Source organism: Corythoichthys intestinalis, chromosome 19 (genome assembly GCF_030265065.1).
Source record: "Corythoichthys intestinalis isolate RoL2023-P3 chromosome 19, ASM3026506v1, whole genome shotgun sequence".
In the NCBI taxonomy this organism is placed as follows: Eukaryota; Metazoa; Chordata; class Actinopteri; order Syngnathiformes; family Syngnathidae; genus Corythoichthys; species Corythoichthys intestinalis.
The window spans coordinates 11,873,135-11,896,731 of NC_080413.1; the positions used below are offsets into that span (position 1 = coordinate 11,873,135).

At 39.4% G+C, this 23,597-nt stretch overlaps 1 long non-coding RNA gene across 1 annotated transcript in view; it reads right to left on the reverse strand.

The window, feature by feature from the left end:
• LOC130908033 (uncharacterized) overlaps nt 1-22,594 on the reverse strand; it is a 29,462-nt gene extending 6,868 nt beyond the window's left edge. The window contains exons 1-2 of the long non-coding RNA XR_009061564.1: nt 22,510-22,594; nt 21,858-21,932 (exon numbers count right to left, since the gene is read on the reverse strand). This is a non-coding gene — a long non-coding RNA (uncharacterized LOC130908033). The remainder of the gene's footprint in view (nt 1-21,857; nt 21,933-22,509) is intronic.
• Between the last annotated feature and the right edge of the window lie 1,003 nt (nt 22,595-23,597).

A 23,597-nucleotide genomic window follows, 5' to 3' on the forward strand; every position in this document is an offset into this window, starting at 1 on the left:
TTACATACAATGAAGAGGTCAAAGTTGGAGGGGCCTCCTGGTCATGTTGCTTACAGTGAGGCCTTAGGCCAGGCCAACACACGCCACTCCTTCGTCTGCCTCCATCCGTGTGGTGTATTTCTCTAGCTGGGAGTGCTAACTACAATTAGGCTCGCTAATTTCCTTCCTGCTCGTTAAGTGCGTCTGGCTGGGAGGCAGATGGAGGCGTAGTACAGTAGACAGATGCCTCGCCGCTAGAACCCAAAGGCATTTGTTTGTTTGAGGTCGTGACGTTTGGGGGCAGGGCTTGTGTAAATGTAGAATTGGGCTCCCCGCAACGACTAAATAACTTGTTCGTGGTTTACCATTCGCGATTAGTCTGCAGTGAGATTTGTCTGTGTGGAAAAAAGTTAATGGAGCAATCCTGAGGTAAAAAATCAGAGATATAAAATGACAGATTATTATCTGCTGTGGCCATAGAGATTTGCATTCGTTCATTCTTTGTCAACCCCCCCATTCAAATGGATTGGACGTCTTGTACCGTCAATGGCAGACAAGACGTTAAGCAGTGTCTGACCCAAAAACTTTAACAAAAGGCTTATGTTCTGTTTTTTAAAACAAGATGACTCGGCCTGGGATTAACTATTTTATAGAGGAAATATCTGGCCATGTAAAACTGCTATTATCAAAGCATTCTTCACATTCTCCATTAGCAAGAAATAATGGGTCTTCTGAGTACAAGTTTTTGTTATCATTTTCGCAAAATGTTTTCAGTTTTTGGGGTTCAGTGAAATTTGGAAATTAAGTTATATGCCTCGATGTGTTCTCCGTGCGTGTTGACGTTACCGTGCGAAACAGATACAGTGGGGCAAATAAGTATTTAGTCAACCACCAATTGTGCAAGTTCTCCTACTTGAAAAGATTAGAGAGGCCTGTAATTGTCAACTGGGTAAACCTCGACCATGAGAGACAGAATGTGGATTTAAGAAAAACAGGAAATCACATTGTTTGATTTTTAAAGAATTTATTTCCAAATTAGAGTGGAAAATAAGTATTTGGTCACCTACAAACAAGCAAGATTTCTGGCTGTCAAAGGGGTCTAACTTCTTCTAACGAGGTCTAACGAGGCTCCACTCATGACCTGTATTAATGGCACCTGTTTTAACTCATTATCGGTATAAAAGACACCTGTCCACAAACTCAGTCAGTCACACTTCAAACTCCACTATGGCCAAGACCAAAGAGCTGTCGAAGGACACCAGAGACAAAATTGTAGACCTGCACCAGGCTGGGAAGACTGAATCTGCAATAGGTAAAACGCTTGGTGTAAAGATATCAACTGTTGGAGCAATTATTAGAAAATGGAAGACATACAAAACCACTGATAATCTCCCTCGATCTGGGGCTCCATGCAAGATCTCACCCCGTGGCGTCAAAATGATAACAAGAACGGTGAGCACAAATCCCAGAACCACACGGGGGGACCTGGTGAATGACCTACAAAGTGCTAGGACCACAGTAACAAAGGGTACTATCAGTAACACAATGCGCTGCCAGGGACTCAAATTCTGCACTGCCAGACGTGTCCCCCTGCTGAAGCCAGTACACGTCCAGGCCCGTCTGCGGTTCGCTAGAGAGCATTTGGATGATCCAGAAGAGGACTGGGAGAATGTGTTATCGTCAGATGAAACCAAAATAGAACTTTTTGGTAGAAACACAGGTTCTCGTGTTTGGAGGAGAAAGAATACTGAATTGCATCCGAAGAACACCATACCCACTGTGAAGCATGGGGGTGGAAACATCATGATTTGGGCCTGTTATCCTGCAAAGGGACCAGGACGACTGATCTGTGTAAAGGAAAGAATGAATGAATGGGGCCATGTATTGAGAGATTCTGAGTGAAAATCTCCTTCCATCAGCATGGGCATTGAAGATGAGACGTGGCTGGGTCTTTCAGCATGACACTGATCCCAAACACACAGCCAGGGCAACAAAAGAGTGGCTTTGTAAGAAGCATTTCAAGGTTCTGGAGTGGCCTAGCCAATCTCCAGATCTCAACCCCATAGAAAATCTGTGGAGGAAGTTGAAAGTCCGTGTTGCCCAACGACAGCCCCAAAACATCACTGCTCTAGAGGAGATCTGCATGGAGGAATGGGCCAAAATACCAGCAACAGTGTGTGAAAAGCTTGTGAAGAGTTACAGAAAACGTTTGGCCTCCGTTATTGCCAACAAAGGGGGCATAACAAAGTATTGAGATGAACTTTTGGTATTGACCAAATACGTATTTTCCACCATGATTTGCGAATAAATTCTTTAAAAATCAAACAATGTGATGTGGTTTTTTTTCACATTCTGTCTCTCATGGTTGAGGTTTACCCATGTTGACAATTACAGGCCTCTGTAATATTTTGAAGTGGGAGAACTTGCCCAATTAGTGGTTGACTAAATAGTTATTTGCCCCACTGTAAATAGCTCTAAGGCCTTGTTTAAACGACAATTATCTGACACAATAATGAAAAAATGGCGTTTTGCCGTTATTTTAATTCCACGTTTATACAACCATTATGTGTGGGGGAAACTGCGTGAACACGGAAGAGCACAAGTGCATTAAACCTCCAATTTATCAATGTACTATGCATTTCCCAATTAGTGCTGCAACAATTAATTGATTAACTTGAGTAATTTGATTAGACAGAAAGCTTCATATCTAATTTTGTTGCTTCGAGGATTCGTTTAATCAGAGAGGCGTTTTGAAAGTGTTTGCATTTAGTTTTATTGATTTGGGTGGATACACTGCCCTCTAATTGCAAACTTGCAACTAAGTGAATATAACTCATTTAACATTGCTGAATCCAGGTGCTCTCTGCTAAAGCTAACATAAGTTTTTGTTTGAGCTGTTTTTTTAAGCATTATAATTTAGTTTATAGGTATATTTAGCACTTTTTTGTGGGAATATGTGTTTGAACGAAATGTTAAGTGCATTGTAAAAAAAAAAAAAAAAAAAAAAACCTTAGCATTTTATAGCATTTAAGCTAGCGGACTTTTTATATGTAAGTTAGCCAGTGTCTGAACCATTTGTTTAGAGCATTGTAAAAAAAGAAAAAAAAAAAAAAAAAAAAAAACTTCTGCATTTTGTAGCATTTAAGCTAGCGGACTTTTTCTATGTAAGTCAGCCAATTGTTCTTTTGTTTTACATAGATCCTCATTTTTCAAAATAACATTTATACCGTTTGAGGCTCAGCTCAGGTATTTTAATCTTTCATGTTCCTTATCCGATTACTCGATTATTCGAAATAACTAGTCCATCGATTAATCGACTACTAAAATATTCGATAGCTGCAGACCTACTCTCAGTGCATTTGCTTTTGTTGCCTCGTTTGCTAGCTTTCAGCCACATATTATGCAGAATCGACTTGGTTGTAGGCTCCTCTTCCGGTTCAGCAGGTTGTCTTTCCCCCGTAAAAACACTGTCCAAAGACATCTGTTTTCCAGTCATCTTCACTAACGTGTGGGCTTATTATTTCAAAATCTGATGTACCTACATCATTTTCGAGGACAAGACTGTACGGGGCAAAACGACCGGAAGTACCCCGTCCGCCATTGCTGAGGTGTGCCGCCTACAGCACACAGTCAACAGTAGCTAACATTACTATTTACATTCATTGATGCCAGGCTGCTATGGGTGTGCAAACACCCCAGTAATGGTGGCCAACCACTACAGGGCTGTTGGTCTTAACAGGGAGCAGTTGGATTTAGCCATGTGAAAAGAGGCAGACCAAAGGGCAGTGTATCCACCCTAATCAATAAAACTAAATGCAAAAACTTTCAAAATAAACCATTACAACGCCACTTTAATTAAACGAATACTCGAGGCAACAAAATTTAATTCGAATATTTTTGTCTAAACGAATACTCAAGTTAATCGATTAATCGTTGCAGCACTAACTGAGAGCATCATACCTCATGGTGAACCGGGTTGCGAAAGCCAAGGAACCATTCATAACTGGAGAAGAACTCATTATGCCTACGACCACGGATATTTGCCGTCAAGTTTTAGGAGAGGCCACTGTGAAAAACGGTTGTTTCAGCGTATGGTTACATTTCCTTGCACTTAATGTTTTTAGCCCCGTCGTGTAATTTCAGATTGACTATAATTTTCTGCCACACATTGCCGGTCAATGGAAAAAAAGGACCACATCACACCGGACCATGGTGCAAAAAAGGTTGGGGACCACTGGTGTAAAAGATTAGGCTCTCTCGAAAAGTTTTTGCGTTGTCACCTCCGTTGCAGATGTTGTGTAAACAGCCCCTAAGTCTTTTATGGGTCGTAGAAAGTACCAGGATAGCAAAAACTTGCAAAAAAATTTTCAGTTCGCTGGTGGAAACAAAATTTGTAAATTAAGCTATATAACTCAACGTGTTCTCCATGCACATTGATATTACCGTGCGAAACAGATAAATAACCCTAAATAAATTTAAAAGAATGGACTCTACATGTAAATGTAGCCGCTGAAAGTAATTTTCACGTCTCAAACACCTGTTGGGATTTTTCCTATTCAACTCCTTGTTTGAGAAGAGCAAATTCATCCAAAAGTATTGAAACACACTGTGCCACACACTTCAATAATTCACTCATGTCGCTCGCTGTACATCTGACTTTAGCTCTTCTCCTCAGGTGCATGTATGCACAAAAACAGAGTATTGTTGTGCGTACGTGGCTCAATCTTGTGTGTGCGATGCTGGGAGCGTGTGCCCATGCCACAAACCCCCTCAGCCGCCACACGCCCGGCCACCTGCTCTGGGATTAGAGAGCATGCGGATTACACGCGTCACAATGGAGGTATACAAACACAAATATGGATGCGCGCAAGCAGACACGCGCTCGCAAAGCGGACTGGCTTCGACGCTCGATAATAGGATCTTCAATATTTTTGATTGCACTCAACTCATTGGCTTCTAATAGATATTTAATCAATTTGAACTGGGGAGTTTGGCAGTGAATTAGGGCTGCAGCTATCAATTATTTTAGTAGTCGATTAATCGATTAACTATTTAGTTCAAATAATCGAGTAATCAGATAAGGACTATGAAGAATTAAAATTCTTGAGCTGAGCCTCAAACGGTATTAAAAAAATGATTTAAAAAAAGAGGATCTATGTCCAACAAAAGAACAGTTGGCTAACTTACATAGCAAAAGTCCGCTATCTTAAATGCTATAAAACGCTAACTTTTTTTTTTTTTTTAAACAATGCTCTTAACTAATGGTTCAGACACATATTCCCACAAAAAATGGCTAAATATACCAATAAACTAATTTACGAATGCAATAAAAAAAACATTAGCTCAAACAAAAACTAGCTTATGTTGGTCTTAACAGGGAGCAGATGGATTCAGGCATGTGAAATGAGGTAGAGGGCCGTGTATCCACCCAAATCAATACAACTAAATGCAAACCCTTTCAAAACAAACCATTAAAACGCTACTTTAATTAAACAAATCGAGTCGATTAATCGTTTCAGCACTACAGTGAATGATGTTTTTGTGCCATTGACAACAACGACATCCAAATCATTTGAAGTTAAAACAAAATTAAAAATAAGATGAAAGACTTCATTTTGTTTTAAAACCCTTTATAAGGCACTCATTTAACTCATTGGCTGACACTGACGGTACTAGACGTCAATCTATTTTGACTGGGAGAAGCTGGCAGTGAATGATCGCTGCCAGCCCTCCAAGTCAAAATAGATTGAACATCTAGTACCGTAAATGACACTGAAAGACGAGCATTCATACCCTATCCTCCCAGTTTAAATGAATTGGACATCTGTCATTGTGAATGGCAAGCAATAAATTGAATACTACAAAATTTGAAAAAAATAATAACTTAGGTGTGATTGGGGGCCATAATTATCCTAAATTTGTTTAAAAAAAATTTTGGGTAACATTTTATCAACGTATACATTTTTTTCAAAGCACACGGTCCCAGGAACCAAAGCACACGGTCCCTGGCTTTGGTCAGATGAGACCAAGATTGAGCTTTTTGGCAGCAAACACTCTAAGTGGGTCTGGCGTGCCACGAAAGATGCGCATGCCAAAGCACCTCATACCCACTGTGAAGTATGGGGGTGGGTCAGTGATGCTGTGGGGCTGTTTCGCTTCCAAAGGCCCTGGGAACCTTGTTAGGGTGCATGGCATCATGAATGCTTTGAAATACCAGGACATTTTAAATCAAAATCTGTTGCCCTCTGCCCGAAAGCTGAAGATGGGTCGTCACTGGGTCTTTCAGCAAGACAATGACCCTAAACATATGGCCAAATCTACACAGAAACGGTGCACCAGACAGAAAATCAAGCTCCTCCCATAGCCATCTCAGTTCCCAGACCTTGTTTTGTTGGCAAAAGGGGGTTGTACAAAGTATTAACACCAGGGGTGCTAACAATTGTGACACACATTATTTGATGTCAAATAATTATTTTTTTATGTGGGATTTTTTCCCCACTGAATAAATGCACTTCTATTGAAGGTTGGATTTTTCTCTTTTTTTCCATTAAGGTGCCATATTATTTGAATTTAAAAAAAAAATCATTAGAAGCTAAAAAACACATCTTAACCAGGGGTGCAATAATTATGGAGGGCACTGTATATGGACTCCAGGTCTTCATTAAAGTTTTTTTTAATAACCAAAATTAATCACTTGCCCTCTAAAGGTTAAAACTAGACATCTGTCGATTACCGGTTTCAAGATATACCGTGGTAGGAAAACGTTAAGGTTTCAAAACTGCAAAAAGTTTCGTTTATACCATCTGTACTACGGTATTAGCTATATTTTATGTCCCAATAATGTATGGAGAAATCCCTCGCTTGCAGCTGCAAGGCTCAACCCTCCCCCACCGGTTGTTGCTCAGTGTCAATGAGTCAGCTGTGCTACACGACAGCTGGAGGAGGTGAAACTCCTGAACTTTGTCCCTCCTCGAAGAAAATGAAATCGCTGGTATGGGAATACTTCGGCTACAGAAAAGTTACAGACGGCTGTGGCTTAAAGGAGGAGGAGGCCCAACAGACATGTAAAACATGTTTGCGGAGAGTGGCCGCCAAGAAGGCAATATATCCAATATGATTCTGCATTTATACAAAATTGAAGGTTAGTAAACACTGTCATGAGCGTTTCCCACCAGCTACGAGTTAAGTCCAGTGGGATTAGTGTGTCTAGCGGTGGTAAAACGTGTGTTTTTTTTCCCTCTGGCAACTGTCTGTGTTGAGTGTGTGTATAATGTAAACATGATACGAGTCATACACATGTGCTTTTTATGGAAAATAATAATTATTTTTTGTTCTAATGGTAGTAATGTTGAGCTGTGGCTGTAGGCTCACCTAAAGGATTGCATTTATTTTAATTTTATTTAGAATATTTTGTTATTAATTTTTATTATTTTAACTCGTCATAAATGGAAAAAGTTTATTTTTAAACCCAGATATCTCAAAGTAATACATTTTAGAGCTGTAATTGCAATACCGTAATGCAGGGGCGGACTGGTAATCTGTGGGTTCTGGAGGATCACAGAACGGCCGGTGCCCTGGGCGGCCGGCGGCCGCCATTCATTATGCATCACTGTTTTTATCCCCCCATCCTCTGATTATCTACAGTTCGCATCCAATCCGACAGGTGGCAGCAATGCGCCTTGCTTTTCATCGCCAATCTGATAGACTAGGAACGACGAAAGCACAGAGTAGCCTTCATTGGTTCCTTCCTTGTGGAAGCAAAATAGCGACGAGTGTTAATGCACAATATGGATGGTGGTGGCAAAAAAACTGAAAAGAGCAGGGTGGCGCGGAGAAGGTTAGAGAGAAAAAATTAAAGAAACTGGAGAGTGAAGCATTAAAATGTCATAAATCGACAAATATTTTCGCAAGCAGCAGTCTGGCTGCAACGGCCACGTCGGGTAACAACAGCTCAGCTCCCGGCGATGGTGAGAGGGAGCTGCAGCCGCTCTGACGTGCAGACGGTGCTGGGAGAGAGAAAAGAAGAGGGAGGGGGCAACGATAAACTGTTGGAAGTTCCCCAGACAAGCGCAGGGCAAGTAAATTGGGATGAAGAGGGTTACTTGCTCTGTAAACTGGCAATTGTTATCCATCAGGTAGCTACATTTTAAATCAAATAAATGACAATTAAAGGGTTAGTGCCAGCTAGTCGATGTACCCGTTTGCAATCGTGTCAAGTTACAGTATGCTAGTCCTACTATCCCTCTCCTAAGAAAAAATATTTTAGCCGTAAAACAATGTATGCACACGCAGCATAGCAATATTAATTCAGAAGAAATATAACAAAATATTAATAAAATGAATGGTTTTACTTTAAAGTTTAGGTAGTTAAATTGATGTTATATACATTATTAATCATTTATATACCGTTTTGTTTTCTGGTTAATACTTTCCAATGAAGTTTATGTATACAGGATTTGTCTTGAAATGTGTATTGTATTTTCATTGAAATTTATTATTTGTATGGCAAGATTAATTATGGCAGGGGTCTCCAAACCGGTCCTCAAGGGCCGCTGTGGGGCCTGGTTTTTGTTTTAACTGATCGAGTACCGACAGTTTAACCAATGAAGTTTCTGCTAAAACAAGCAGCACCTGACTGCAATCAACTGATTACACTTGTAAGACACCAGATTGGTGCAGAGGTTTTGTCTTGTTTTGTTGGAATGAAATCCTGCGCCCGCTGCAGCCCTATGTGGAATAGTTTGGAGACCACTGAATTATGGCATAAACAATGAAGTCATTTTATAGACAGAGATCTATAGAGATATATTATAATCAATTGGATACGTAAAACTTGCTTTGAAAAATACTTTCATTTGTTTATTCAGGTTGATCATAGAGCTAGTACAGAAAATGAATCCAACTCCAGTTCAGCCTTGCAGTACTTTGAGCGCCCGTAGTCAGACAGTCACAGTCTAGACACATTTTCTTCATTTTTCTCTCAAAGTGCACGAAATTGGTGCATTTTACAATAAAATGTAAAAAAAAAAAAAAAAAATTCCCCCGGGAGGGGCATGTTCCCGGACCCCCCTATGGGGTCTGTGTTTCCCTTCGTATAGCGATTCTTATGGGCTGGGCTGAGTCAAAGTCCAGGGCTGCTTTTTAGTCCCAGTCCGCCCCTGCCGTGATACCATGAAATTTTGGCTTAAAGTTATCATACCATCAGAATCTCATACTGGCACATGCCTAGTTAAAACTCATAAATCGTGCCAGAAGGCACGTCTGTATTAATATGGCGGAAAACACTCAGGTGACTTGAAGTTCCGCTCTGAGACCCCCAATTTGGCCAAATTTTGAAATGGTCCTAAATGCATGTGTGATATACATCATTGGAAAGCTTAAAAACTCAATTTTCTGGGGGAAGAAAAATATTGAACAGGAGGGCATTTTGAAAAAGAAAAGTTTTTTAAACAGCAAAACCGTAACTGGAAGTGAGAGCACGTGAGAGCAGAATTAAAGACGCCACGATTTTAGCAAGATATTATCGCGTACTTACCTCTTTTTGTGTCAAGACACAGCTGTGAATGGCCAGAGCCTCATTTTTGGGGGATTTCATGGGTGAAACATGGTAATATAACAAGGGTTGCAATGCAGTAATCACAGACAATCAAGAAGTGGTCGAGATTTTCTTTTTATATATTTACACTTTTAAACGTTTTTTTTTCCCAATATTTTTTTGTTTGGATCGATTGTTTATCATCTGACATTTCAGGGAAATATGCGGCGGTAACAAAAAAAAAAATACAATTAAGCGATAGTTATGAGGCAGATATCCGTGACTTTTTTAGACGCCATTTTTTTCATTGTGACGTAATTTGTTGAAAAATTTCAAATATGCGAGTGAATATTTTTTTTAAAGTCGTCTTTTTTTTTTCAAATGAAATATTGGACATCATATACTGATTCCAAGCTAAAAATGACAGACATTTTGAATAAAAAATATAATTACTTACCTTTTTTTATGGCTGGGTTGAAACAAAAGCGGTTGCGCTACGTCTGTAAACGGGGGTTTCCAGGGTAAAAGGGACAAATTAAAAATAGTTTGGGGGCTTAATGCACCATGACTCTGCTATGGCAGCATATATACATATTGTTCTATCAAACACAACAGTTCTTTTGGCTTAAAATACAGCAGTTTATTTTATAGAGGGTTGCAAGAGCAGAAACTGCTTTTTCAGTCTTGTCTGTGTTTTCCGCCATATACTCTCTGTATGTCCAATCTTGTTTTCCCAGTACAAATTAATTACATTCCTTTCATGATTATAGTGAATATTTGTTCAAACTTTGTTTTTTGTCTTTCAGTTTTACTGCATTAGAAAAAAAGATACATTTCTTGTGACAGTACACACACGCACACAAAACCTCCCCACCCCCACCCGAGTCCCCACAGGGTTGGCGGGTTTGTTTTGCTAATGACCCCATCCCGTCATGACCTCATTCAAGTTGCGCTGGGTAATTGGTGGCACACTGACACACTGTGGTGATTTGACAGGGGGTGGGACGGGGGTGGGCTTCGTCCCATTGTAAACACTCCTCCCTGACAAATAAGGTATTGTTATTGATGATTAACGGCAATGGGGTGAGTGTGTATGAGGCAGAGAAAAGGGAAAATAAGGACAATGATGGAGTGGGAGTGATTGAGAATGGTGATGAATGCAGTCATCTCAAGCAGTGAAGTTGTGTTTTGATGTGTAATTTACATGAGTAGTTTAATTTTTTTGCGAACCAATATTTTTATATTATGATTAAGTATGGGCAAATAACATTAAAAGTACCTTACTGTAATATTAGTACTGTGTGTCTGTTCTCATACAGTGGTCCCCCACTGAATGTGGCCCTTGAGCAGAAATGTTTTCCCACCCGTTATCTGTCACAGACGGCCGCCCTCTTTTCCACGCGCAAAATTATACCCTTGAGACCTGAGCATGTTAAGTGGCTAAAAGTCTCTCGCGAGAAAGACAGCGCCTGAGGTCATCTGGGGGTACTGCTAATATGTCTGCTGACGACTCATTATTCTAATGAATTCAAGTCTGTGCATCAATAATAATTAAAAAAAAAACATGCGCACGGTTATCGCCATTCAATAACGTGTGTAGTGTGTAATTACAAGCACTTGTGTCTCATTAATCAGATGGTTCCTCAATTAATTAGCATAAATGGTGTTCCCTGAAGTGTATGTTTTGCTGTGTCCTGATGGCATTACATGACACATGGTTAATTGGGATTTTAGTTGTAAATTTTTAAACAGTGAAAAATAAAATGTGATTATTCTTTTCAGGCTTGACAACAAACTCCACAAAACATGTTTAATTTTTGGGGGGTGGGGCTGTGACTTTTTGTGCTTTTTTTTGGAAGGAGGCGTCTCGAGACAAATTACATATCCATTTATTTCAATGGGGAAAGTTCATTTTACTATTTCTAATATCATTTGATTTGTTGTTCATTATTTCCTTAATATTTTTTATTGTTTTCGTATTGGTATTTTTATGTAAAGCCCTTGGGGATTTTTGTTTTCTGGAGATTTAGGGCAAAAACTAATTTGACATGAATTGAACTTGAGATAGGAGCATACCATTTTATCATGTTGTGTTGTTGGTCATCAGTAGTATTTTTTTCATTCAAATATTTTACTGCAATTATCACTTAAATAGTACTTGCATTTTTGGAAGGAGGCCTCAAGAGATGAATGGCATTCCATTCATCTCAATGGGAAAATGATTTTAGATGGGAGTGTCATACTGTGTGGTCTTCCTTGTCATTTTTACTGTAAATAGTGCATTAATTTCAGTTTTCAGACTGAAAACAACCAATTCTGACTTACACAACTGTTTTCCAAGGGGGTTGTATGTGTAACAGATCTCTTTTCACACATTTTCAGGTCCACTTGGCTTTACTTTTGGCCCAAAATCTTACTAAATACATGTGACAGGTTCTTTCTGTTTATGAGCTCACAATTATCATTTTTTTTCAGTGGTGGCAGCAGCTCTAAAAGCACCACTCCACCCCCCCCCGCGCTTCTCCCAATCAACCTCATCCCACTATCACAGCGGACAGGGTTTACTTGCAGAGAGACCAAGCGAGGGTATTACGGAGGGGAGAGAGAAAAGAGAGGCAGACAGGGTATTATAAATGAGCAGGATGAGAGCAGTGAAGGCATTTGGAGTCTTTATTCGCCTTCCTAAGCCACGGGCTGCGCTCCCAATCCGATTGGTCGATAGGGCCAGCCATGTAAATGAAATGCAAAGCACAGAGAGACCCCTGACTTTGCCAATTTGCCGGGGAGCCCCGTTCTCTCTTCCCCTTGTCTTTATCGGCCCGTCTTCTTCACCGCGTGGCGTCTTTTCTTCCTCGTCAGTATCACGCTCTGCAGCCTGCGATTCTTACTCCTTGCTAGATAACCGTTTGCTTTTTTTTCCTTCCACCTTCTGTCAAAGATGAACTCTGCACTTTTCTCATGTTCAGATAGAAGAATTTAATCCACTCAAGCTTTGCCCGGGAAACTCTAGTGGTGATTAAGCATACACTCGTTACCGCTTATGCGTGGCCGCTTGCTAAACGTTGCATTCCAGATTCTAACGAACAGTGTTTTTTAACATCAAAATGTGGCTATAAGAAATAGACAAGCAGAATGGCCCAGCATTGCCAGGTTTGGGTAACGTGAACGCAATACAACTGAATCGCAGATAACACACACTTTCCTCAGAAAAACAGCTGTAATGTAGTCGAGTAATAGTAAAGGGACATCATAAAGGGGTTAATGCGCAATCGCGTTTCCATCATTGTGCACAGTGTTGTGGCGAGCTACCTGGAGAACAATGAGACCGACAGTTTTTATGTTTCACACTTGCTGCTCTTGTGCCCCATACACCGCACGACTCCGAGAGAGTGCCTTTATTGAACAGAAAACACCAAAACACCACCACTCTCAGTCATTATTGTCACAACTAACCATGAACCTTTGCGGGCGTAACACCTGATAAATAACAGTCGCTACTAGGGTTGTTCCGATCATGTTTTTTTGCTCCCGATCCGATCCCGATCGTTTTAGTTTGAGTATCTGCCGATCCCGATATTTCCCGATCCGATTGCTTTTTTTTTTTGCTCCCGATTCAATTCCAATCATTCCCGATCATTTTTCCCGATCATATACATTTTGGCAATGCATTAAGAAAAAAATGAATAAAACTCGGACGAATATATACATTCAACATACAGTACATAAGTACTGTATTTGTTTATTATGACAATAAATCCTCAAGATGGCATTTACATTATTAACATTCTTTCTGTGAGAGGGATCCACTGATAGAAAGACTTGTAATTCTTGAAGGATAAATGTGACTTTGAATATTGTGACTAAATATTGCCATCTAGTGTATTTGTTGAGCTTTCAGTAAATGATACTGTAGCCATTTAACTGTTCTGCCCAAATGCATGATGGGAAGTGCAACCATGACTGTGCAAAGTGGCACCAATTGATATATCTTCTCTGCGTTGGGAAATATCATAGGGTGTTAAGAAAAAGATCAAGTACTACCTTTCTTCCCCACATTGCTTCCCACGATATTTCTAATTGTTGAAAGAGGGATTGTAAGGCTTTAGCCAATTAATAAAAGACTGTCAAGGCTGCCAAAATTCACTCTACTCATTTTACGCTGCCTTTTAGCTCTATATATAAGTAAAACGGCGCCATTATAGATTGAACACGACATTGCGTGAGTGGGTCGTGCAGCGCATGCGTTGATTGCTTTAAATACTTTAACGTGATTAATTTTTAAAAAATTAATTACCGCCGTTAACGCGATAAATTTGATAACCCTACTTTAAGCCAAAACTAAACACTCTGGATGAGTGTAAGACATTTTGTCTGTAACGTTAATACAATTAGAAAAACATTTAATTAAAAAATATATATATGTAAAAAAGGCATGTCCGATATTTTTTTGCCGATTCCGATACTTTGAAAATGACGTGATCGGAGTGTTCCGGTCGATCGGGACATCTTTAGTCGCTACAGTACAGTATGAATATCCAGCAGAAATGAATCCCTTAGTATTATTCCGGAAAATTGTAAAAAAACAAAAATTAATTCAGTGTCTTGTTGTGGAGTACTCAAACATCTCATCACAACACATTTAAATTGCACATAAAACCGTAAAGTTTGAAAGCCAGCTTCGATATTGCAATAGCAAGAGACTTGCCTATTGCCCAAAAGATGGCATTGTCGTCTCCACAATCAGGTCACATTTTCTACGCTAATTTTTGGAGTTTCGAATTACTTTTTCACACTAAATGGAGGCCTACAGAGATCAAACCCACACAAGAACACTCCTAGGGACATAAAGTACAACTACACATGAGTATAGATTTATTTTGTAGATAGTGCACTGTTACTGACATTTATATCAATCAAGTACGTTTTTTCAACCGGTAGGAGTGGAAGAGTGTCTCACCAAGCTTGTCTGTGAAGTTTTGAAAATGACGATAATGGCTCACAAATGCTGTAGAGGGGACAGTGTTTCATTGCTTTGGATTTGACCTCAGCACTGTTTTTAGTAGAAATTTCAGATTAGGATTTTGAGTTTTCAAAAGTTTGGGGACCTGTTTTCATGTTGTTCAAACTCAGTTATTGTTCTCAAGTTTTTCAATCTTGTTTTTCACATTGGATTGTAATAGTTTTAAATAATCTGTACTAAAACAAACTAGAGCGTTGTTCAGAATTTTATAAACATAGGATGTGCAATAAATATTAATCCACATACAATGTCAATCCTGATTGGCTGTTGTCACACACATTTCTGCCACCATCCCTTCAAACGTTTCATTTTCGGAAGATAATTCCAATGATTACTGTATTCAGATGAGTGATTAGCACTAGAGCATAGTTCTTAAGCCCGAGCCCGACCAGACCTGAATTTCGGGCGGGGTCGGGCCCAAAATGTCAATTATTTATGTTCGGGTCGGGTCGGGCCGGACTTCTCTCTCGCTAACTTTTTTTCATGAATATACTGTATATTCATATATTCATACTGGAACGATGTATGGATGTTAAACTAAGGAATACTTGTTGTAAAATAAATAATTAATTTAGATAAAACAGAGAAGGCGCTGTGCGTGCCTGCGCACGTGAACGTCCCCCTCCTTCCCTGGCGCCCTCCGCGAGTCCTGGTATTTCCTTTTCGATATGAAGCAGCAAGATGTAAAAACATACTAAAGACGGGGGAATTGACAAGAAAAGCATGCACCGCGGGAGGAGTGTGGTAGGGAAAGGCTTCAAATTGATTGTTGAAGATGCTATACAGAAACCTGTGTCGGCTTCGCTGAATGTAAACGAATGTGTCGCTTTGCTCTCATACGAGAAATATATTTAACAAACTTTTCCAGCGTTATTTCGTTGTGTTAATGTATTTATAATGATCATAAAAATATGTAGACTATTTAAACATTTAGAAAACTTGTTTTTTTTTTCTGCCAACTCAAAGAGATTAAAATAAATGTCAAATCCACTATCCGCTTGAGAGAACAGACACACAAATATAAAACATATAAAAGTCTTGGTTAACTGGGAGAATTCATTACAAAAGATGGGCTTTAATTTGTTATTATGCACAGCCATCATCACAAATGTGATCACACAAAACGCAACCACGCATCGCATCCCCGCATTTCCTCCTTCTCCTGAGTCCTCACCAATAAAACACAAAATTTCGAGTTTTTTCAGGCTCATGCCTACAAATGAAACATAAAATTCCGGGGGGTTATTTCGGGCTCGTGCCAACAAATAAAACATAATATTTCGGGGTTTTGCTCGGACTCGGGCCAGCAAATCAAGTTAATTTATCGGGCTCGGGCCAGACTGGGCTTGAATACCCGCGGGCCGAGTTGGGCTGGATTTTTTAGGCCCGATCTAACCTCTGGTTAGCACCATGTGCGCCCATTTTGTTTATTTTCAATTTATTTTTCAAGCAGAGTGTAGAAGAAAACAGTCCACTCCTATTATCTATTTTCAACTGCCACTTGTCATGCACATTTCCGCCATGTTTGATTGTGCTTATCATCAAAATCGACTTCATGTTCAAATCGCCCAGGCCAACTTTGGATATGAATAAAGGTCAGTAGTAGAATGACCCAGTAGAACTATAAATAGTGTAGGTATTTTGCAATCAAAAGCCATTTCCCAACTTTAATTTTGTAGCCTTACTCAATAGCAAAAAAAAAAATACTAGCGCCAAAGTCCATTTCTGCAGTCGGGAGAACCTCCTCCGTGCCCCCACAAGGAGCTTCTAAACTCTTCCCAGGGGGTCGTGTAGCAGTAATGGAAGCTCTGGCTGCGAAAAGCCCTTCCTGCGAGATTTAGGGAGCACTTTATTTTATTCAGGAGTCTAATCAGCTCCAGCTGTTTTTTGGTAGCTATTTTAAGTGCAGACAAATGCAACAATCTGTCCCAGATTAAAAACTGCCACTGTAATCCCTGACGTGCTGCCAAATTGGTTTTCCCCTCAATGTGCTCAGATTGGAGCAAAGTGCTTTGATGGTTGTCGTGCATGTTGGCACTGGACAGATTGGTACAATCGCCTCCTCATGACGGGCAAAATGAAGATGGATGTCAATAATCGCCTATTAATTGCTTATTGATTTTTTTGGGTGGCAAGAATGGTGGTAGAGGTGCAATTTGCGTGGCTTGTCGGTGAATGATCACTAATTCAACTTAGGTTCATACATGTTTTATCAAGCGAAATTTAAGACTTTTTCAAAACATGTTTACACTTGGAACCAAATTTAATGGGAATTGCAGGGCAAATTTTACAACCAAGTTCGCCAAAGATCCCGATTAAGCCCGCCACATTGTTTTGTGCAGGTCGCTAAAACAAATTATGTGCATCGACTTCATGTTTCTCGCTACAATAAAATTGACAAAATATTTCTGTAGTTCTTGATGAAAGATCAAGTATTCCATGAAACAGAATATATACTGTTTCCCCCTATTTTTAAACATTCAAAATACATTTTATAAAATTAAATTTAAAAAAAAAATGAAAAATTAACAAGAGAATATTTGCTAACTCATTTGCTCCCAAAAACGTATAAATATGCTCTATTTTCAAATGTTTCAGTGTCCAAAAAACATATTTATACATATTTTACGTTTTTTTTTTCACAAGAGACATCTCTAGGTTCTGATGCAACTTTGCTCCAAAGCACAACGCTCAAAATCCATTTTAAAGCAATAAAACTGGCTACTGTAGGGCAGTAGCGCATTTGGTAAGAACTCATATCGAACCATGAAAAGAAATGAAAGAAGAGAAATAGTCAGGGAACGGAAGAAGAAGTGGAAGAAGTAAGAAGCGTGAGAAAAATGTGGAGAACGATGGTAAAACACAAGGCACATGCCCCACACAAGTTCCCTCGGTGAATTCTGTTATGAGGTAGTGATCGCTACAAAAGAAAGATTCAAAAAAACCTATCTTGATGAGACAGGCAGTGATGAGGGAAAAATTTACCCCGTCTGCCGATACAGCCGAGGCCACAATAGCATCATCTCTCAGTTCAATAGTTTAGTTATGTGTAAATAAATTGTTACTTTGCTATCAAAAGCGCTATTTGTCTTGTTGTTTATGTTATTTTGTAGAAGGAAAACATTATTCAGATGTTTGGGATGTCACAAAAGCAAAAAATACTGTGTTAAAGTCAAAGTTATGTTTGAAATGTATGCTTTTACAAAAAGCTGAATTTCTGTTTTTTCATCAGAAATTGGATAATTGCTCAAACTAAGCTATTTTCTAATGCTGATTTCTAAAGAATGGAAAAAGATATGAACTTTTTTTCCTGCTGGAAGAAGAGAGTCTAATCTTTCTTTTGGTGGGTTCCATGTAGAGGCGCCCGATAATTATCGGTCCGATAATAGGAATTATGATGTCATCCCAATAAATCCAATAACAATATATGTTATTGGTCCATTTAATAATATTTTTGGTGTCGGTTTGGGACGTGTGTGTTTCCACTCCTGTTTTGACAGTATGCCAAGTTTTGTTACTGTTCTAGAGGCCGTATTTTTCCTTCACTGAGTTACGTATAAACCTTTCTATGGCTATTAGCAAATGTTTGCATTTTACAGTGTTATGTTTACAAGTTATTGAGAGGCCTTTTGGTTATTGATAGGCTTGCTGTTCTATAATCGCCAGGCAAAGAAAGTTGTTTCATGGACCAAGACCACAAATGTCTCTTCTCCCGTTGCACCAAATGTTTTATCTGCTGACTAAGCACAATACCTGTTGGGTTTATGTTTGTTTTAGATCAGTGCTCATTGCTCAGGGGAAGACATCGTCAACGATATTGACTGATTGATATACATTTAAAAAATTATATTATCGGTTATCATATCGGTATCGGCCTTGAGGAGCAGGAAGTTATCGATATCAGTTTCAAAAAATGGATATCGTGGATCCCTAGTTCCATATTTATATAGCAATAGAACAGAATTTTCTGTGGGCCTTGCAAAATCAGTCAAAATCCAGTAAAACGGCCGGGAGCGAAGGGGGTTGCTAAGTGAAAATGGCTGGGAGGGAATGAGTTAAGAGGCTGAAAAAAGAGAATCTGGACAATTTTGAGGTCAACATCTCTAAATGATTCAGCATTTCAACTACCAAAATAACTGTCGACTCATTTAATAATCGACTAGTAGCTGTCTATTGGTAAATTAATTAAATATTAATATGGGCAAACTGACATAATGGCCTTCTGAAGGACACTTTGACATCCCAGTCCTAGAATGTCCGAAAAACTCTCAAAGTCAATTTCAAGCAATAAAACTAAACTTTGAGGAATTTAAAACATACCCAAAAAAATCCAATGCCTTTTCAGAACAATTTATCAAAATTATTACATTTAAGACTTTTTAAGACGCTGTTGTAACCTTATAATTATTCACTATTAAAAACAAACAAACAAAAAAAAGGTGAGTGTGAGTGTCATGATGGCTGACATGTCATAGGTTACACAAGTTACATGACAAGAAGGACGGATCCCACATAATAAACACACATACAGTATGCATATTAAGACACACAGTAAACACACACACCTCTTCATCACCCTCTCCTTCTATGACCCTCCCCTCCTCCTTCCAAAACACACACACGCCAAGCTGACAGCTCCAAGCTCCGTGGAGAATGAGTCTCGCTTGCATTACAATCGTGCGGGACAGATTCCATTAGCGCTATCTGAAATTGAGCACGGGGAGCGGAGGAGCGGCAGGCAGGCGAGAAGGCTTCGCCGTTCGCTCTCTTATCAGAGCGGCGAGGGTGAGCGCTGACGCCGACGTCACTAATCCGGCCGGCCGGGATTGAGCGCACGCATGTCGGCGTCAAACGAGCGCGCTGAAAAGAAGTTGGCGCAGGGGAGACAAGGCTGGAAATAAGTGGGGAAATACTTTGAATTCAAGCTCGGAGATGAATCGCAGGTGTTTGATGTATTCATTTCTGTGGGATGGCAGGGAATGATCATGTTTCAATGACGGGGAAAGACGTCCAATCCATTTGAATAGGAGGGTTGGTGGCTAATGATGACTTTTCTAACACTCACACTCCCCTGCCACACTCCTATCTGACCTATCTTCCCCTTTCCTATCTTTTCGGTTGCTACAGTATGTAATGCTACTCCAACTAAGTAGCAAATATATTCAATCATGTTCTTGTATCACTATTCCCGCTCTGTCCCCTTTAAACTCTCTTGACTAAACAACAAAATATAAACAACCACTAAGGGAGTATACCAAAGTCCTCTGTGGCACATTAAAAGTTTCAGGCTTTAAAGACAAGAAGTATCAGTACCTGTGTTGCCTATAGGTCGCTAGTAGTGCACACAGCCTTCAGCCTGTAGTGCGCTGCAGCACACTTATTTTTAAATTTCTTATATTGAACTCATTTCCCGACATTAACAATGATAGACGTCCAATTCATTTAAATTGGGAGGGTTGGCTGTGATTGAGCTGTCACGGTCATTGCACTGCTAATGCCACAACACTGCCACATGTATCTCACTAAATAAAATGCTCTCAGACATCTGTCTCAATCAGGGGACTGCATATTCAATATTTGCAGTGACATCTATATCTATCCACAAACTGTCATTTGCACTACCATTTCAGGTCAGCCATCTGCCTCCTTGTATGAGTACTGTAGTCATATTTACGCACTGTTACGCTCTGTTACATTACCACTACATCACTACTTGCTGCTAGTCACTTATTCACTTTATTCCCAATCTATGTACACTGTAACCTGTGTTTTTGTATTAGCCTTATTGTACTTTTGCTTTTGTTTTTATGTGGTGCACATTATGTGCTGTCAGTGACAGCCAATGAGTAAATGAGTGCAGTTTAAAGGGTTAAAATTACAAGAATATACCATAAGGTGCACCTGACTATAAGCCGCCACCCACTAAATTTGAAACAAAAACGACTTTTGTTCATAGATAAACCGCAGTGGCCTATAAACCACAGCTGTCCTCACTGTACACCGACATTATCCAGTAACACTTCATTTGACAGCGGCATCATATGACTGTCATAAGACCAATTGAACCATTGTGAAGCTTTGAGCCAATTGGCTGCAAAGCTTCATTTGGCCATCACTGTCAACACAGTCAACCTCTGCTGCCAACTGCTGTCAACACTGTTATTGTCCAACATGCCTCTTAGCAGGAATAGCAGCACCACGAATGTAAATAACAACCAAAATTCATGTTCTGTGCTACTTATTTCTTCAGTTACTGCTCCAGTTGTTTCATTATTTGCTAGTTATGGTATTTGGTAACACATTATTTGACAGTGGCGCCATAAGACTGTCATTACACAATCACAATGGATCACAAAAGTGAGTACACCCCTCGCATTTCAGCAGATATTTAAGTATATCTTTTCATGGGACAACACTGACAAAATGACACCTTGACACAATGAAAAGTTGTCTGTGTGCAGTTTATATAATTAGTTAATTTATTTTCACCTCAAAATAACTCAAAATATAGCCATTTATATACAGTGGGGAGAACAAGTATTTGATACACTGTCAATGGGAAAACCCATCGGCAGTGTATCAAATACTTGTTCTCCCCACTTTATAAACCCCTGGCAACAGAAGTGAGTACACCCCTTAGAAACTACGTACATCCCTAAATGTCCAAATTGAGTACTGCTTGTCATTTTCCCTCCAAAATGTCACGTGACTCGTTAGAAGAATGCTGTCAGCATTGCTGCAGCGATTGAAAAGGTGGGGAGTCAGCCTGTTAGTGCTCAGACCATACGCCACACTCCACATCAAATTGGTGTGCATGGCTGTCACCCTAGGAGGTAGCCTCTTCAGAAGACGGTACACAAGAAAGCTCGCAAACAGTTTGCTGAAGACATGTCAACTAAGCACATGGATTACTGGAACCATATCCTATGGTCTGATGAGACGGGCGGGCTTTCTTGTTTAGGGATGTACTCACTTTTGTTAACAGGGGTTTAGATATTAATGGCTATATTTTGAGTTATTTTGAGGGGAAAATAAATTAACTACCATAATTTCTGGACTATAAGGCGCACCTGACTATAAGCCCCTACCCACCAAATTTGACACGAAAACGGCAACTGTTCATAGATAAGTCGCACTGGACTATAAGCCGTAGCTATCCTCACTCTATTATGGGATATTTACCCCAAAAGATATTAACCGTTAACACTTTGACAGTGGCATCGTAAGACTGTCATGAGAACAAATGAACCACCATGAAGCTTTGAACCAATTGGATACAAAGCTTAATTGCTTCAAGAAGTTTCATTTGGCCATCACTGCTACCTTGGGGGGAGAGAGTCAACCGCTGCTGCCACCTGCTGTTGCCGTCCAACATGCCTCCTAGCATGCATTGCAATGCTACAGATGTAAAAAAAAAAAACAATCAAAATTCATGTTTTGCGCTAATTATTTCTTCAGTTAGTGTTCTTGTTTCATTTATTGCTAGTTATTAGATTTAGTAATATTTTATTTGACAGTGGCGTCTAGACATGTGCCGGTGACCGGTTTCACGGTTTACCGTGGTGTGAAAACGTCGCAGTTTCAAAACCACTAAAATTTTCCGTCAGACCGTAGAACGGTATTCGCTATTTTTCATGTGTCAAAACTGCAGCCAGAAGGGACGTGGCGCGGCAGCGCTCACAACCTCCCGTTTGTTGCTGTGTGTGAAAGTGACTCTATCGGCTAGACAGCAAGCGAACCCAAAAACAAATACTCTTTCAATTTCAATTTATTGAGCTCTCAAATCGTGGTAAGTGGAATATACAAAATGCATACATTTAAAACGTTGTACAATTGTATTTTTCCATGTGTGAGTAGCTTCAACAGATTAGCACTATGGAAAAAGTTCGCCAAAAACAAAACACACATTTTCCTTTCAAATTCGATATACAAACTAAATAAAAGCTTACAAAGACGAATGTTAGCCTAGGTTTACCTGGGAGAGCAACTTCATCGAGTTTTACAGCCGCAGAGTGAGAAAACAAGCTTGATTTGCTTGAATCAGTGGCTTGAATGAAGGGGGGGAAAATGGTAGCATCAAAGATCGCTAATTGCAGAAAGATGATCTTGCCCTAAGCACAAATCCACGTTCGCTGGATCAAGGAGAAGTCACACTCCCAATTTTTTATTTTTTTTTTTAGATGAAACCTTTCCACAACAGTATTGACATTTTAACTAACTTATACATTTTTAACTAACTTATAAATTATTTATGTTCTTTTTAACACAAAGGCATGACATGTAGACTAGAGTTGACACAGTGGCTGAATATGGCGAAACTTCACTTGAGCTTTTCCACCCTCAAAACAAAGTCATGCAGTATAATTAAAAAAAAAAAATATTTAGAAGTGTTTTTACTTTTTTATAGAAATTGTTTTGTTCGTGCTCTAATCTTGAACAACTTGAGCTGTGGGTATAGTCTATAAATTGTATTTTAATTTTATTTAAAATAGTTTTTTAAATTGATATTTTATTTATTTTAACAATATATTCATGTTTCAATTTGCAACTATGTTCTGAAAAAAAAATTCCTGTTCAATGGATTTTATTTATTTATTTTTTAACCCATACATCTCAAAATAGCAATACCGTAATACCGTGAAACCGCGGTATTTTTGCTCACGGTTATCGTACCGTCAAAATCTCATACCGGCACATGCCTAGTGGCGTCATAAGACTGTCATAACACAATCAGAATTATGACATGACATTGTCATGAGCATTAATGAATGCTTACAACATATGTTTTTTAGTGTCATCCAGCAAATTATCTCACTTCTGAATGGATGTAAAAGATCTGAGCTGGACATAAAGAGAGTTACTGACATAATTTGCCGGATGACACTGAATGACATCTGTCATAAGGATTCAGTAATGCCCATGATAGTGTCATGTCATACAGTCATTATGACGCCGCTGTCAAATAAAGTGTTACCTATTAACCCGAATAAATCAACAAATAAGCCGCACTGGACTATAAGCCGCAGATTTAAAATGAGGGGAAAAAGTAGCGGTTTATAGTCC